Below are 13,509 nucleotides of genomic sequence, written 5' to 3' on the forward strand. Positions count from 1 at the left end.
AAAAATGTTATTAGGAAGGCAAAAAGTATGTGCCACAACAAAGAGAATAGCTGATTCACAGGATAACATTAAAACCATATGATCAATTGTCAAGGAAGTATCTGGTGACCAGCACAAGGTCGACGATATGATGTCAGTTCGTAGTAAAAATGTTTCTGTCACTGATAAATCAGAAATATGGACAGTATTTAACAATCATTTTTTGAGCATTGCTGGTAAATGAAATAAAAATTTAGTCTCTACAGGGAATCATATAACTCTCTTGGCAAACGCCTTTCTGAGGTTGATGTCTGAAATACTCCTCTGTGATGCAGACAAGGGGAACGTTGAGTCAATAATTAAACCACTGAAAACTAATGACTCTCATGGTTATTTTGGAGTGCTTAGCAGGACATCAACATACTGTGCTGTACATGTTAGCCCTGTACTTAGTCATATTTGCAATTTTTCGTTTAGGAATGGTCAGTTTCCTGAATGATTAAAGTACTCAGTGGTAAAGCTGCTTTGTAAAAAGGGAGAAAGGGATAATGTAGATAATTTTAGACCTATTTCTATTCCATCAGTGTTTGCAAATGTCATTGAAAAGGCTGTGTATGTAAGGATAACTGATCATTTTATATCACACAATTTGCTGTCAAAAATACAGTTCGGCTTTAGACGTCGTTTAACAACTGAAAATGCTTTCTCTTTTCTCTGTGAAGTGCAGGATGGGTTAAACAAAAGGTTTCGAACGTTAGGCATATTTTTTGATTGAACTAAGGCGTTTGATTGTTTTGATCACAAAAATTACTCCAGAAGCTGCATCTTTACAGAATAGGGGGGGGGGGGGGTGTAACTCACAGGTGGCTCACTTACTAGCAGCAGGCAGCAAAAGGTCATTATTCACATTGTTGAGAATGGCTGTGATGTGGAGTCTGAGTGGGGTACAGTCAAATGGATGTGTCCCAGGGATCAGTGTTGGGGCCACTCCTGTTCCTTATTCATATAAACTATGCCCTCTAGTACTATGTTGTTGTTGTGGTCTTCAGTCCTGAGCCTGGTTTGATGCAGCTCTCCATGCTACTCTATCTTGTGCAGGCTTCTTCTTCTCCCAGTACCTACTACAGCCTACATCCTTATGAATCTGCTTAGTGTACTCATCTCTTGGTCTCCCTCTATGATTTTTAAACTTCACGCTGCCCTCCAGTACTAAATTGGTGATCCCTTGATGCTTCAGAACATGTCCTACCAACCGATCACTTCTTTTAGTCTAGTTGTGCCACAAACTCCTCTTCTCCCCATTTCTATTCAATACCTCCTCATTAGTTATGTGATCTACCCATCTATTCTTCAGCATTCTTCTCTAGCACCACATTTCGAAAGCTTCTATTCTCTTCTTGTCTAAACTATTTATCGTCCATGTTTCACTTCCATACATGGTTACACTCCATACAAATACTTTCAGAAGCGACTTCCTGACACTTAAATCAATACTCGATGTTAACAAATTTCTCTTCTTCAGAAACGCTTTCCTTGCCATTGCCAGTCTACATTTTATATCCTCTCTACTTCGACCACCATCGCAAACAGCAAAACTCCTTTACTACTTCAAGTGTCTCATTTCCTAATCTAATTCCCTCAGCATCACTCGACTTAATTCGACTAAATTCCATTATCCTCGTTTTGCTTTTGTTGATGTTCATCTTATAGCCTCCTTTCAAGACACTATCCATTCCGTTCAACTACTCTTCCACGTCCTTTGCTGTCTCTGACAGAATTACAATGTCACCGGCGAACCTCAAAGTTTTTATTTCTTCTCCATGGATTTTAATACCTACTCCGAACTTTTCTTTTGTATCCTTTACTACTTGCTCAGTATATAGGTTGAATATAATCGAGGAGAGGCTACAACCCTGTCTCACTCCCTTCCCAACCACTGCTTCCCTTTCATGCCCCTCAACTGTTATAACTGTCATCTGGTTTCTGTACAAATTGTAAATAGCCTTTCGCTCCCTGTATTTTACCCCTGCCACCTTCAGAATTAGAAAGAGAGTATTCCAGTCAACATTGTCAAAAGCTTTCTCTAAGCCTACAAATGCTAGGAACGTAGGGTTGCCTTTCCTTAATCTTTCTTCTAAGATAAGTCATAGGGTCAGTACTGCCTCACGTGTTCCAACATTTTCTCCTGATAACGACGTCCTCCTGAGTCGTCCCCGACCGGCGATCCGAATGGGGGACTATTTTACCTCCGGAATATTTTACCCAAGAGGATGCCATCATCATTTAATCATACAGTAAAGCTGCATGCCCTCGGGAAAAATTACGGCTGTAGTTTCCCCTTGCTTTCAGCCGTTCGCTGTACCACAACAGCAAGGCCGTTTTGGTTAGTGTTACAGGGCCAGATCAATCAATCATCCTATCTGTTGCCCCTGCAACTACTGAAAAGGCTGCTGCCCCTCTTCAGGAACCACACGTTTGCCTGGCCTCTCAACAGATACCCCTCCGTTGTGGTTGCACCTACGGTACGGCTATCTGTATCGTTGAGGCATGCAAGCCTCCCCACCAACGGCAAGGTCCATGGTTCATGGGGGGGGGGGGGGGGGGGGGGGCTCTAGTACTATGGGTAACTGCAAAATGTTTCTGTTTGCTGATGACACTAGCTTGGTAGTAAAGGATGTTGTGTGCAACATTGGCTCGGTTTCAAATAGTGCAGTGCATTACATAAGTTCATGGGTTGTAGAAAATAAGCTAACACTAAATCATAGTAAGACTCAGTTTTTTCAGTCTGTAACACACAATTCAACAAAACCCAACGTTTTAATTTCACAGAATGGGCATATAATTAGTGAAACTGAACAGTACAAACTCGTAAGTTTTCAGATAATATTAAACTGTCATCGAAAGTCGACGTTCAGGTTCTTGTTCAAAAAACTAAAGCTGCCATTTTTACTATTCAAACGGTATCCGAAGTAAGTGATCATTCGACACGAAAATTAGTCTACTTTGCTTATTTTCATTTGCTTATGTCTTATGGTATTATATTTTGGGGTAACTCTTCCCCTTCTAAAAGGATATTTTTGACTCAGAAATTGGCGGTTCGGGCAGTAAGTGGTGTAATTTCGCGAACCTCTTGTCGACCGCTGTTCACTAATCTGGGTATTTTGACACTGGCCTCTCAATACTCGGCAGAAATACAACTTGCATTTGGATCTGACTTCCTTAAGTCTTGTGTAGAAAGGTGTGCAGTGTACTGCTGCATCCGTTTTCAAAAATCTTAGCAGTAATCCACGCGCTTTAAAATCAAAACTGAAGATTTTGCTCATGGGTCACTACTTCCTTGAATGATTAAGCTGATTCTTGTTGTATTGTTGATTGCGTTTACTTAATCTTACGGCCTGACTTTTTGGGTTCATAAACATATTTTTTTTAAATCTGTTATTACGTTTATGTTGTAATTGCATGTGGTGACACGTTCCATGACCTTGGAGATTTGTTCCTCAATTTGGTCCTACGGAACTTGATGTGGAAATGAATAAATAAACTAGATAAAATCAATCCAAATATGATTTCATAGAAATGTGTTTAAGAGATAGAAAGAAGCAGCAGGAAGGAATAGAAGTGGTAGACATCAATGGACAGGCCTTACTGCAAGAATAGGCCGTTTAATGAGATATGTGATTTGGCATTCAGAAATAATTATTTTGTTAAAGGAAGGGGCAAAGAGACAAAAAATTGTGTAGCAGGCAAGTATAAGAATATGTAAAACAGATTATACAAGGCATTTTACGTGCAATGTGTATAACGACCACATAATTAGCTGAAGAGGGAGAGTAATGCAAAGTGGCATTAAACCAAAAGAATAACATGTTTAGTCCATGTCGTGACTGTAATATAAATAATTGTAAACAATAAAATGTCGCTATTGGTCAGTTTTATTTTTGTTGACATTTGTTACTTTTTAGAGCTTAATTTGTGTTTTTTTTGTGTTACGATCAATTGCGAGTACATAAGGTTTTTGTTGTTGATTCACATCTATCTCAGTGTTTGTCTCTCACTAATTTATGCACCTAGGTGTTATTCTAAGTCACGAACACTAAACAGCAATGTATGTATTCGTCATACCTTTGACGTATAACTTATAGTACAAACTTCGAAAAGTTGTTTTTATTAGCTGTCAGGATCCTTAAAAAGCTACCTATAACACACATTTTTAGGGAAGTGCGTGCATCGGATGGGAAGTATTGGATATCATCTCTAGGATCATATTTTGCACTGAGTTAAATCTTCAACAATAGCTTCATCTTCAGAGTGTTTCTAATGCCGGTATTGTGTATGTGTTACGACTTTGAAGGCACCTCACTGTAGTATTCTCAGTATTCTTATTGTTAATCGTTATGTTTCATTATCCTGTAACTGAACCAACTTCCCTTCCTCTTCTTGTAACTACTAAGCAAACATCATGGGTACTATGATGTATGGGCTTATATGTAAAACTTAAATCTTTCGTCCACGAATTTCTTTGCTTCGCAGTTTTACTGAGTAAAAAAGAAAAGAAAAGTTTCCAAGTGCACAGTTGCCTAACTTCATAAAATGAAATAATTGTATGAAATGAGTTTTCAAAACAGGTTGGAATAAAGTTAACGGCCTTTTGGTACAGAGAAGATGCTACAGGTTGTCGGCTGTAGGTTTCCCTGAAAGGCGGAGCCAGCTGGTCCGATAAACAAGTTTGAGCGCGACTGCGGCCTTGGCCTGAGAGGTGGGGGGACGGCAGCGTTGAGGGAGGTTTCCATCGCAGCGTGCGGCACGGAAGTGTCGTGGCGGGCAAGCGTGTTGGGAGGGGCGTGCACGTGGCAGTTGCAACGTCCAGCGGAGCGTGCACCCCACACCAGACCGTTTCCCGAGCTGCAGTGAGCAGCGAACCGTGTCTTTTGAAGAAATTATGACAGCAGTACAATAAAGGCCAGAAATTTGTTAATCTAATCATTCTCGCTGTAAGAAATACGCCAACTGGAAGGAATATTTGGAGTGACAGCTTAATGGAAGCTTAATGAAGATGGTTTTACTGTGTAAGTCTGTCTTCTGACAAAAGTTATTGACAAGCATGTCTCGCACGTCTTATGCCACTAGTGATTAACTGTTATATCGTCTTTCAGTCATATTGTAATGTGGATCACTATTTCTATCACATTCGGTAATGATCTTACGTAAAAGACATGCTGGTTTGCCTATAAGACACGCATTTGTCTCTAAACGATATCTTAATATGCGTCACCTTGCACTTAAAATTCCAAATATGCTGAAGCACCGCGATATAACAGGCTTCGGAAAGGAGCAGAATTTTAGAAGTCTTCCCTTGGCAACACAAAAGACAAGCAAAGCAGGTCAATACGCTTGGCGGAGTTTAACAAGGAGGGATTTCTGATGTTACATGAAATGCAGCCATAAGAGGGGTGTAATAGCCGTACACAGTAAGAGCTGGGTGTCTATTTATTAATAAATGGTTTAAAGCCAACTCAGTGACATTAAACTTCGAAAAGACTCACTATATGCAATTCAGAACCTGTAAGAGGTTTCCACCCAGCATATGCATAAAATACGAAGAAGAGCAGATAGAAGAGGTTGACTGTCTTAAATTCCTGGGATTACAACTTGATAATAAATTCAGTTGGGAAGGGCACACCACAGAACTGCAGAAACGCCTTAGCAAATCTGTATTTGCAATTCGAGTGTCAGCAGACATAGGCGACATAAAAACGAAAAAGCTTGCATACTTTGCCTACTTTCATTCCATAATGTCATATGGTATAATATTTTGGGGTAACTCTTCAAGTCAAACAAAAGTTTTCAGAGTCCAAAAGCGTGTAATACGTATTATTTGTGGAGTAAATTCACGGACGTCCTGTAGAAACCTCTTCAAAGAACTGGGTATACTAACTACTGCCTCTCAGTATATTTACTCATTAATGAAATTTGTCCTAAATAATATATCTCTTTTTCCAACAAACAGCTCAGTTCATACATACAATACCAGGAACAAAAATGATCTGCACAAGGACTTAAAAGCACTTACTTTAGTTCAAAAAGGGGTCCACTACTCAGGAACACTCATCTTCAATAATTTGCCAGTAAACATAAAAAAAATTAGTTACAAACAAAGATCAGTTTAAAAGGAGCCTGAAAGAGTTACTAGTGGCCAACTCCTTCTACTCCATTGACGAACTTTGTAATAGAAACAAATGATGTATTGTATATATTCATACTATTAATATTGTTATTTCAGCTTTTAAAAAAAATTGACATGTTCCACATCCACGAGGATCTCCTCAGCACGGATCTATGGAACGAAAACTAATCTAATCTAATCTAATCTACTCTAACACATCAGTGCAGCAGAATGAGGTCGCGGAGAGAGGAGGACCACGCCACTGTGTTGATCAGGCAGAATGAAGTAGTAAGCCCCGTGTCGGACATAACAGTGATTGTTCAGAGTACCGACGCTGCAGAATACGTCCACGATTTTTTCTGAAACGCGAAATTAAGGCACCTTTCAGCCACAGCAGAAGTCGCCACGAAAGCTGACACGTAAAATAAGCCGTCAAGTGAAGTCATCGTAGCGTCGCAGTAGCAACGCGTGCGAGACGGATCTTGCATAAGTATTATTCTTATCCAGTGGCTTGATACGCTTGCCCTCAGTTTGCAGCCGACCAACTAGGAGGTAAAACCTTTGCTGTTCGTGGAGACTGTCTTCGACCTCTGGCGGAACAGCGAATCCTGCCCAGGGGACTTTGAAACAGCAAGACGCAGTGCCGCCATTAGAGTCGACACTCATGGGAAGCTGTGGGCAGCATCCACCAGCAGGGCCTCTGGAGGACTAGCTGGAGGGGCTGCCAGCAGCCAAAAAATGGTTCAAATGGCTCTGAGCACTGTGGGACTTAGCATCTGAGACTAGACTTAGAACTACTTAAACCTAACTAATCTAAGGACGTCACACACATCCATGCCCGAGGCAGGGCGAACCCGCAACCATAGCAGCAGCCCGGTTCCGAACTCAAGGAGCTAGAAACGCTCGGCCACAGCTGCCGGCCTGCTAGCACACTCCATCTAGGGCCAATGGATGCATTCTGGGGCGCTGTCTTCAGCGACAGTGAGATCGCTCTGGTAACCTACAATCCTGAACTGCTAACACGAGAGGCACCGCAGACAATAACGGCCGAGCGGCAGCCTGCGTGCAGTGCCTTGGCCGGGTGCTGGGCAGGCTCCGCCACTGCTGTCGTAGCCGTGACTGCGTGGCGCGGCGCGTGTGGGTGTCGTGACACTCCAGCGAGAGTGGCGACCTGCTGCCTGCCGCCACTGCTGGCTGCCGTGAATGGAGACAACACGGAATGTTTTGCAACATTAATTGCTTGATTGTTAATCATGTTTTCTTTGCTCCTTCGGGTGCAGACCAGGCCATCTGCCACCGAGCGATGGCTAACCCCCGCACAAGGAGTGACGACCCGGCCTAATCCTGAACTTGACGACCCAATACCGTCACGTAAAGTGGCGACCGATTTCCGGCGGCTACTGCGCTTTCAACGCACTTTCGAGCACGAGAAAGGCGCTGACCGAAAATACCTTTTGTCATCATTCAGATTCTTTCTGGAACTGTATCCATTAAATTGGCTTGAAAGGGTGCTCCACATCTGCGATAAAAATATGTAGCAAAAGACTCACGGTTCGAGACATTATTTATGGGTGTGGCGTATTGAGATTTCCATTTCCCATTAATTTAAAATTTTATTCTTGGTTGTTAATCACCAGCTGTGAAGCAAGTTTTAAGAACAGAAATAATCAGTCGTCAGCTGCACACAAATTTTTGTTAAATGAACTTCTTGACTAGTCTTCAGAAAAGCATACAATTGAGCTTACATCGGAAAGAAATCGACAGGCGGACTCTAGACCGGGCTTGGGTCACAACTAACAGCAGATTAACACCAATAAGTGCACAGTAATAAACAGATTATAAACGTACCTTCTTTACAATTTTTGGATAGTAATGTAAAGCACATAAATATTAACGTAAAAAACGCGAAGATATGATTATCAAAACAACTTCGCATCAAAGATAAAATATTAAAAAACACGAGACATATGATGATAAGCGCCAACAGATTGGTAGTTTAGCTATAAAGGATTTCGCTTATATTTGTAGCACCGACCATTAGTGTGCTTACGAAAACTAAGCACATTGGTGGCGCTCTTGTCTATAACATACGTCAAACGAAACCGAACATCAAGTTAAAGAAAAATGTAATGAACGTGTGCTACTGTTCTTCATGTTTCTTAACTGGTGATCGCAGGGTTTGTGTCCTGTGGTTCATAGATAAGAATCTCGTACGGTCTGTAGGCAGCAGAGGATCAAGTGGATAAAAAGACGAGGCTAGTCGAAATCCTTGGGTAACAGAAGAGATATTGAGTTTAATTTCTGAAAGGAGAAAATACAAAAATGCAGTAAATGAAACAGGCAAAACGGCATATAAACGTCTCAAAAACGTGATCGACGGAAAGTGCGAAATGGCTAAGCAGGTTTGGCTAGAGCACAAATTTAATGATGCAGAAGCATATATCACTATGTAGAAGCATATATCACTAGAGGTAAGATAGATATTTCCTACAGGAAAATTAAGAGACCTTTGGAGAAAAGAGGACCATCTGTATGAATATCAAGAGCTCGGATGCAAAACCAGTCCTAAGCCAAGAAGAGAAAGCAGAAAGGTGGGAGTGTATATAGGTTCTAAACAAGAGCGATGTACTTGAGGGGAATATTATGGAAATGGAAGAGGACGTGAATGAAGATGAAATGGGATATATGATACTGCGTGAAGAGTTTGATAGAGCACTGAAAGACCTAAGTCGAAACAAGGCCCCGGGAGTAGACAACATTCCACTAGAACTACTGATAGCCTTGGGAGAACCAGCTATGACAAAACTATTCCATTTGCTAAGAAAGATGTATGAGATAGACGAAATACTCTCAGGCTTCAAGAAGAATATAATAATTCCAATTACAATGGAAGTAGGTGTTGACAGGTGTGATAATTACCGAACTACCAGCGTAATAAGTCACGGCTGCAAAATACTAACACGAATTCTTTACAGACGAATGGTAAAACGTAGAGGCCGACATCGGGGAAGATCAGTTTGGATTCCGTAGAAATGCTGGACCACACGACACAATTATCATCCCACAACTTATATTAGACGATAGGTTAAGGAAAGGCAAGCCTACACTATGAGATCAAAAGTATCCGGACAACACCAAAAACATACATTTTCATATTAGGTGTATTGTGCTGCCACCTAATGCCAGGTACTCCATGTCAGCGATCTCAGTAGTCATCAGACTTCGTGAAAGAGCAGAATGGGGCGCTCCGCGGTACTCACGGACTTCGAACGTGGTCAGGTGATGGGCTGTCACTTGTGTCATACGTCTGAACCAGAGATTTCGACACTCCTTCCTATACATCCCTAGGTCCACTGTTTCCGATGTGATAGTGAAGTGGAAACGTGAAGGGGCAAGTACAGCACAAAAGCGTACAGGCCGACCTCGTCTGTTCACTGACAGAGACCGCCGACAGTTGAAGACGGTCGTAATGTGTAACAGGCAGACATCTATCGAGACATCACACAGGAATTCCAAACTGCATCAGGATCCTCTGCAAGTGCTATGACGGTTAGGTGGGAGGTGAGAAAACTTGGATTTCATGGTCGAGCGGCTGTTCATAAGCCACACATCACGCCGGTAAATGTCAAACGACGCCTCGCTTGGTGTAAAGGGCGTAAAAATTGGACGATTGAACAGTGGAAAAACATTGTGTGGAGTGACGAATTCGCGGTACACAATGTGGTGATCCGATGGCAGGGTGTGGGTATGGCGAATGCCCGGTGAACGTCATCTGCTAGCATGTGTAGTGCCAACAGTAAAATTCGGAGGCGGTGGTGTTACGGTGTGGTCGTGTTTTTCATGGAGGGGGTTTGTACCCCTCGTTGTTTTGCGTGGCACTATCACAGTACAGGCCTACATTGATGTTTTAAGCACCTTCTTGATTCCCATTCTTGAAGAGCAATTCGGGGATGGCGATTGCTTCTTTCAACACGATCGAGCACCTGTTTATAATGCACGGCCTGTGGCGGAATGGTTACACGACAATAACATCCCTATAATAGACTGGCCTGCATAGAGTCCTGACCTGAATCCTATAGAACACCTTTGGGATGGCTTCGTGCCAGGCCTCACTTACCGACATCGATACCTCTTCTCAGTGCAGCACTCAGAGAAGAATGGACTGCAATTCCCCAAGAAACCTTCAAGCACCTGATTGAACGTATGCCTGCGAGAGTCGAAGCTGTCATCAAGGCTGAGAGTGGGCCAACACCATATTGAATTCCAGCATTACCGATGGAGGGCGCCACAAACTTGTAAGTCATTTTCAGCCAGGTGTCCGGATACTTTTGATCACATAGTGTACTTTTATAGTATTTGTAGACTTGGAGAAAGCTTTTGACAGTGTTTACTGGGGTACTCTCATTCAAATTCTGAAGGTGGCAGGGGTCAAATACAGGGAGCGAAAGTCTGTTTAGAATTTGTACAGAAACCAGATGGCAGTTATAAGAGTCGAGGGGCACGAAGGTGAAGCAGTGATTGAGAAGGGAGTGAGACAGAGTTGCAGCCTATTCCCGATGTTATTCAATCTGTATATTTAGCAAGCAGTAACGGAAACAAAAGAAAAAAAATTAAAATCCATGAAAAAGAAATAAAAAACTAAAGGTTTGCCGGTGACATTGTAATTCTGTCAGAGACAGAAAAGGACCTGAAGATCAATTGAATTGAATGGACAGGGTCTTGAAAGGAGGATGAAAGATGAACATCAACAAAAACAAGCCGAGGATAAAGGAATGTAATCGAATTAAATCAGGTGATGATGAGGGAATTAGATTAGGAAATGAGACGCTTGAAGTAGTAGATGAGTTTTGCTATTTGGGAAGCAAAATAAGTGATGATGGTCGAAGTACAGAGGATATAAAATGTAGGCTGGCTATGGCAAGGAAATCGTTTCTGAAGACGATAGATTTAGTAACATTGAGTACTGATTTAAGTGTCATAAAGTCCTTGCTGATAGAATTTGTACGGAGTGTACCCATGTATGGAAATGAAACATGGACGATAAGTAGTTTAGACAAGAAGAGAATAGAAGCTTTCGATATATGGTGCAACAGAAGAATGCTTTAGATTAGATGGGTAGATCACGTGACTAATGAGGAGTTACTGAATAGAATTGGAGAGAAGAGGAATTTGTGGCACAACTTGCCTAGAAGAAGGGATCGGTTGATAGGACACGCTCGAAAACATCAAGGGATCACCAGTTTGGAATTGGAGGGAAGCTTGAAGTGCAAAAATCGTCGAGCGAGACGAAATGATGAATACTCTAAAGAGATTACGATATTGTTGTCTATGAACCACAGGACTACAATCCTGCGATCACAAGTTAAAATACATAAAGAACAATGGCCGACTCGTCCGATTGCCCATGGACTTGGTAGCCCTGGCTACTTCCTATGTAAAAAACCTTTTATTTATTCTTAAAAAGTTTTACACATTTGAATCTTCTTTAAAAAAAACAGGAAAGAGCTAATTAAGTCATTAAAAAATATAACGTTTCTTTCTGGTCATTTGTTTGCATCCCTTGACATTACCATTGTTTACCCTATCATTCCAACAGAGGAGACAGTCGCCATTATCGAAAACAACCTTAACAAATAAAAGAATTACAGACTACAGAAATTGAAGAAATGACCTTGCTTTTGAAAATTTTTTTTAAGTACAATTATTTCAGTTTCAATGGACAACTGTTCCGACAAATCGAAGGCCTTGCTATGGGGAACTGCTTAGCCGGGTTTTTAAATGACATTTCCATTAATCATTTCGAGATAAGATTCTTTGAGTTTCACCCGGCCTGATTGATAAAATTTTTTTTCTACAGGCGGTATGTAGATGATACCACCATACTATTCAAAGGTGATGTCGATGTCTTCATATTTCTTAGCTACACACTGAATTGCTTCTGCCCGAAAGTTCACGTAAGAAATAGAGAATCAACCTCACGAACTTAGCTTCCTTGACCTGAAATTGCGGGTAATGCTATATAAGAAACGAACACGCATTCTAGTGAAACAGTAAAAACTTTCGGAGCGTTTAATGCGTTGTATGAGTGTTTATGACAGAGGTAATTTGAGTAGTGTGTGATGTGCAAATTGCCAAGAATCATCTGAAGTAAATGGCTGGAATTCCGTCGAAAGTTGCGTTAGGAGTGAACTCTGTGCTGCTCAGCACAGTTAGATTATTGCGTGTTGAGCTGTCTGTATCGCCACTCTAGTGTGCCTGCTGTGGTTGTTTTTAAGCATGAGTGTTTGAATGTACTGTAAATACCTGCGAAGATGGATGGCTTGAAAATGGACATAATGTCAGGAAGTAGTCACCACCAATAAATAAAGGATACTTACGCGACTCTGGACGGAATTCCAAACATTTATTTCAGTAAAGGAAAAGCTACCGACGTATTTCATCTGCAGCATGCCGGAAGTCCATAAAGAACAGTTCACGTGATGTTGATATCGTCCTGGTAGAGAAGAACAACCAGTCTGGTTCTCGGTCACATCGTCCTTCAAACACTCATCGATGATTCCCCGAAACTGCAATTTCTCTTTGGCAGACAACTTCTTCGTGAATGACAAAATACTCTCGAGAAAGACATAATCTTCAATGCATTTTAATTTCTTATTTGCTTCTCTCTCACTTAGTCTTTTCTCCGTCAGAAAAAGTTTATGTTTTTCCGATGCCAGTATGTCTTCTCGTGAAGCATTAGCATTTCGCTTCCATTTCATGGACGCTAATGGCAAATTGTGGGATGAGAGAGCCCATCAATCTCTTCATGTTCAGATGTTCCTGTGATGCTTGAGCTGGAACTTTCGGCTTCCCTCTTACCCATTTCTGTATTTTAGTTGTCCATTGTCTTAGCTGGTATCACTCACCATGCAGGGAGAATATTTTTTGGAAGTACGGCCATAACGATATGCAGTTTGAAGGGGCTTCTAAGCCAAACCTACAGACTGTTTGTTTTTTTAATTTATTTTCTGTACGTATGTTTCCATTGTTATTCCAGTGTCTGATCTAAAAGAAAGGAAAAACTAAAATTATACAGTCATATACACTCTGATCTTATGTTCCAGGTATCTTACTACAGGAATAGCATTCAGAGTTTTAGCCTTTGGCTTCCGCTGCCTTAACAGCAAATTAATAACAATAAGTGTACAGCAATAAACAGATTACAAACGTAGATTGGTTAAATTTTTTAAATAATACTGTCAAGCAGTTAAACAGTAATGTAAAAAATGTGAAGATATGGTGACCACAAAAACTACACATCATAAGTAAATTATTAAGAAACGTGAGACATACGATGATGAGTGCCAGCAGATTGATAGTTTGATTGT

Source organism: Schistocerca americana, chromosome 2 (genome assembly GCF_021461395.2).
Source record: "Schistocerca americana isolate TAMUIC-IGC-003095 chromosome 2, iqSchAmer2.1, whole genome shotgun sequence".
NCBI lineage: Eukaryota > Metazoa > Arthropoda > Insecta > Orthoptera > Acrididae > Schistocerca > Schistocerca americana.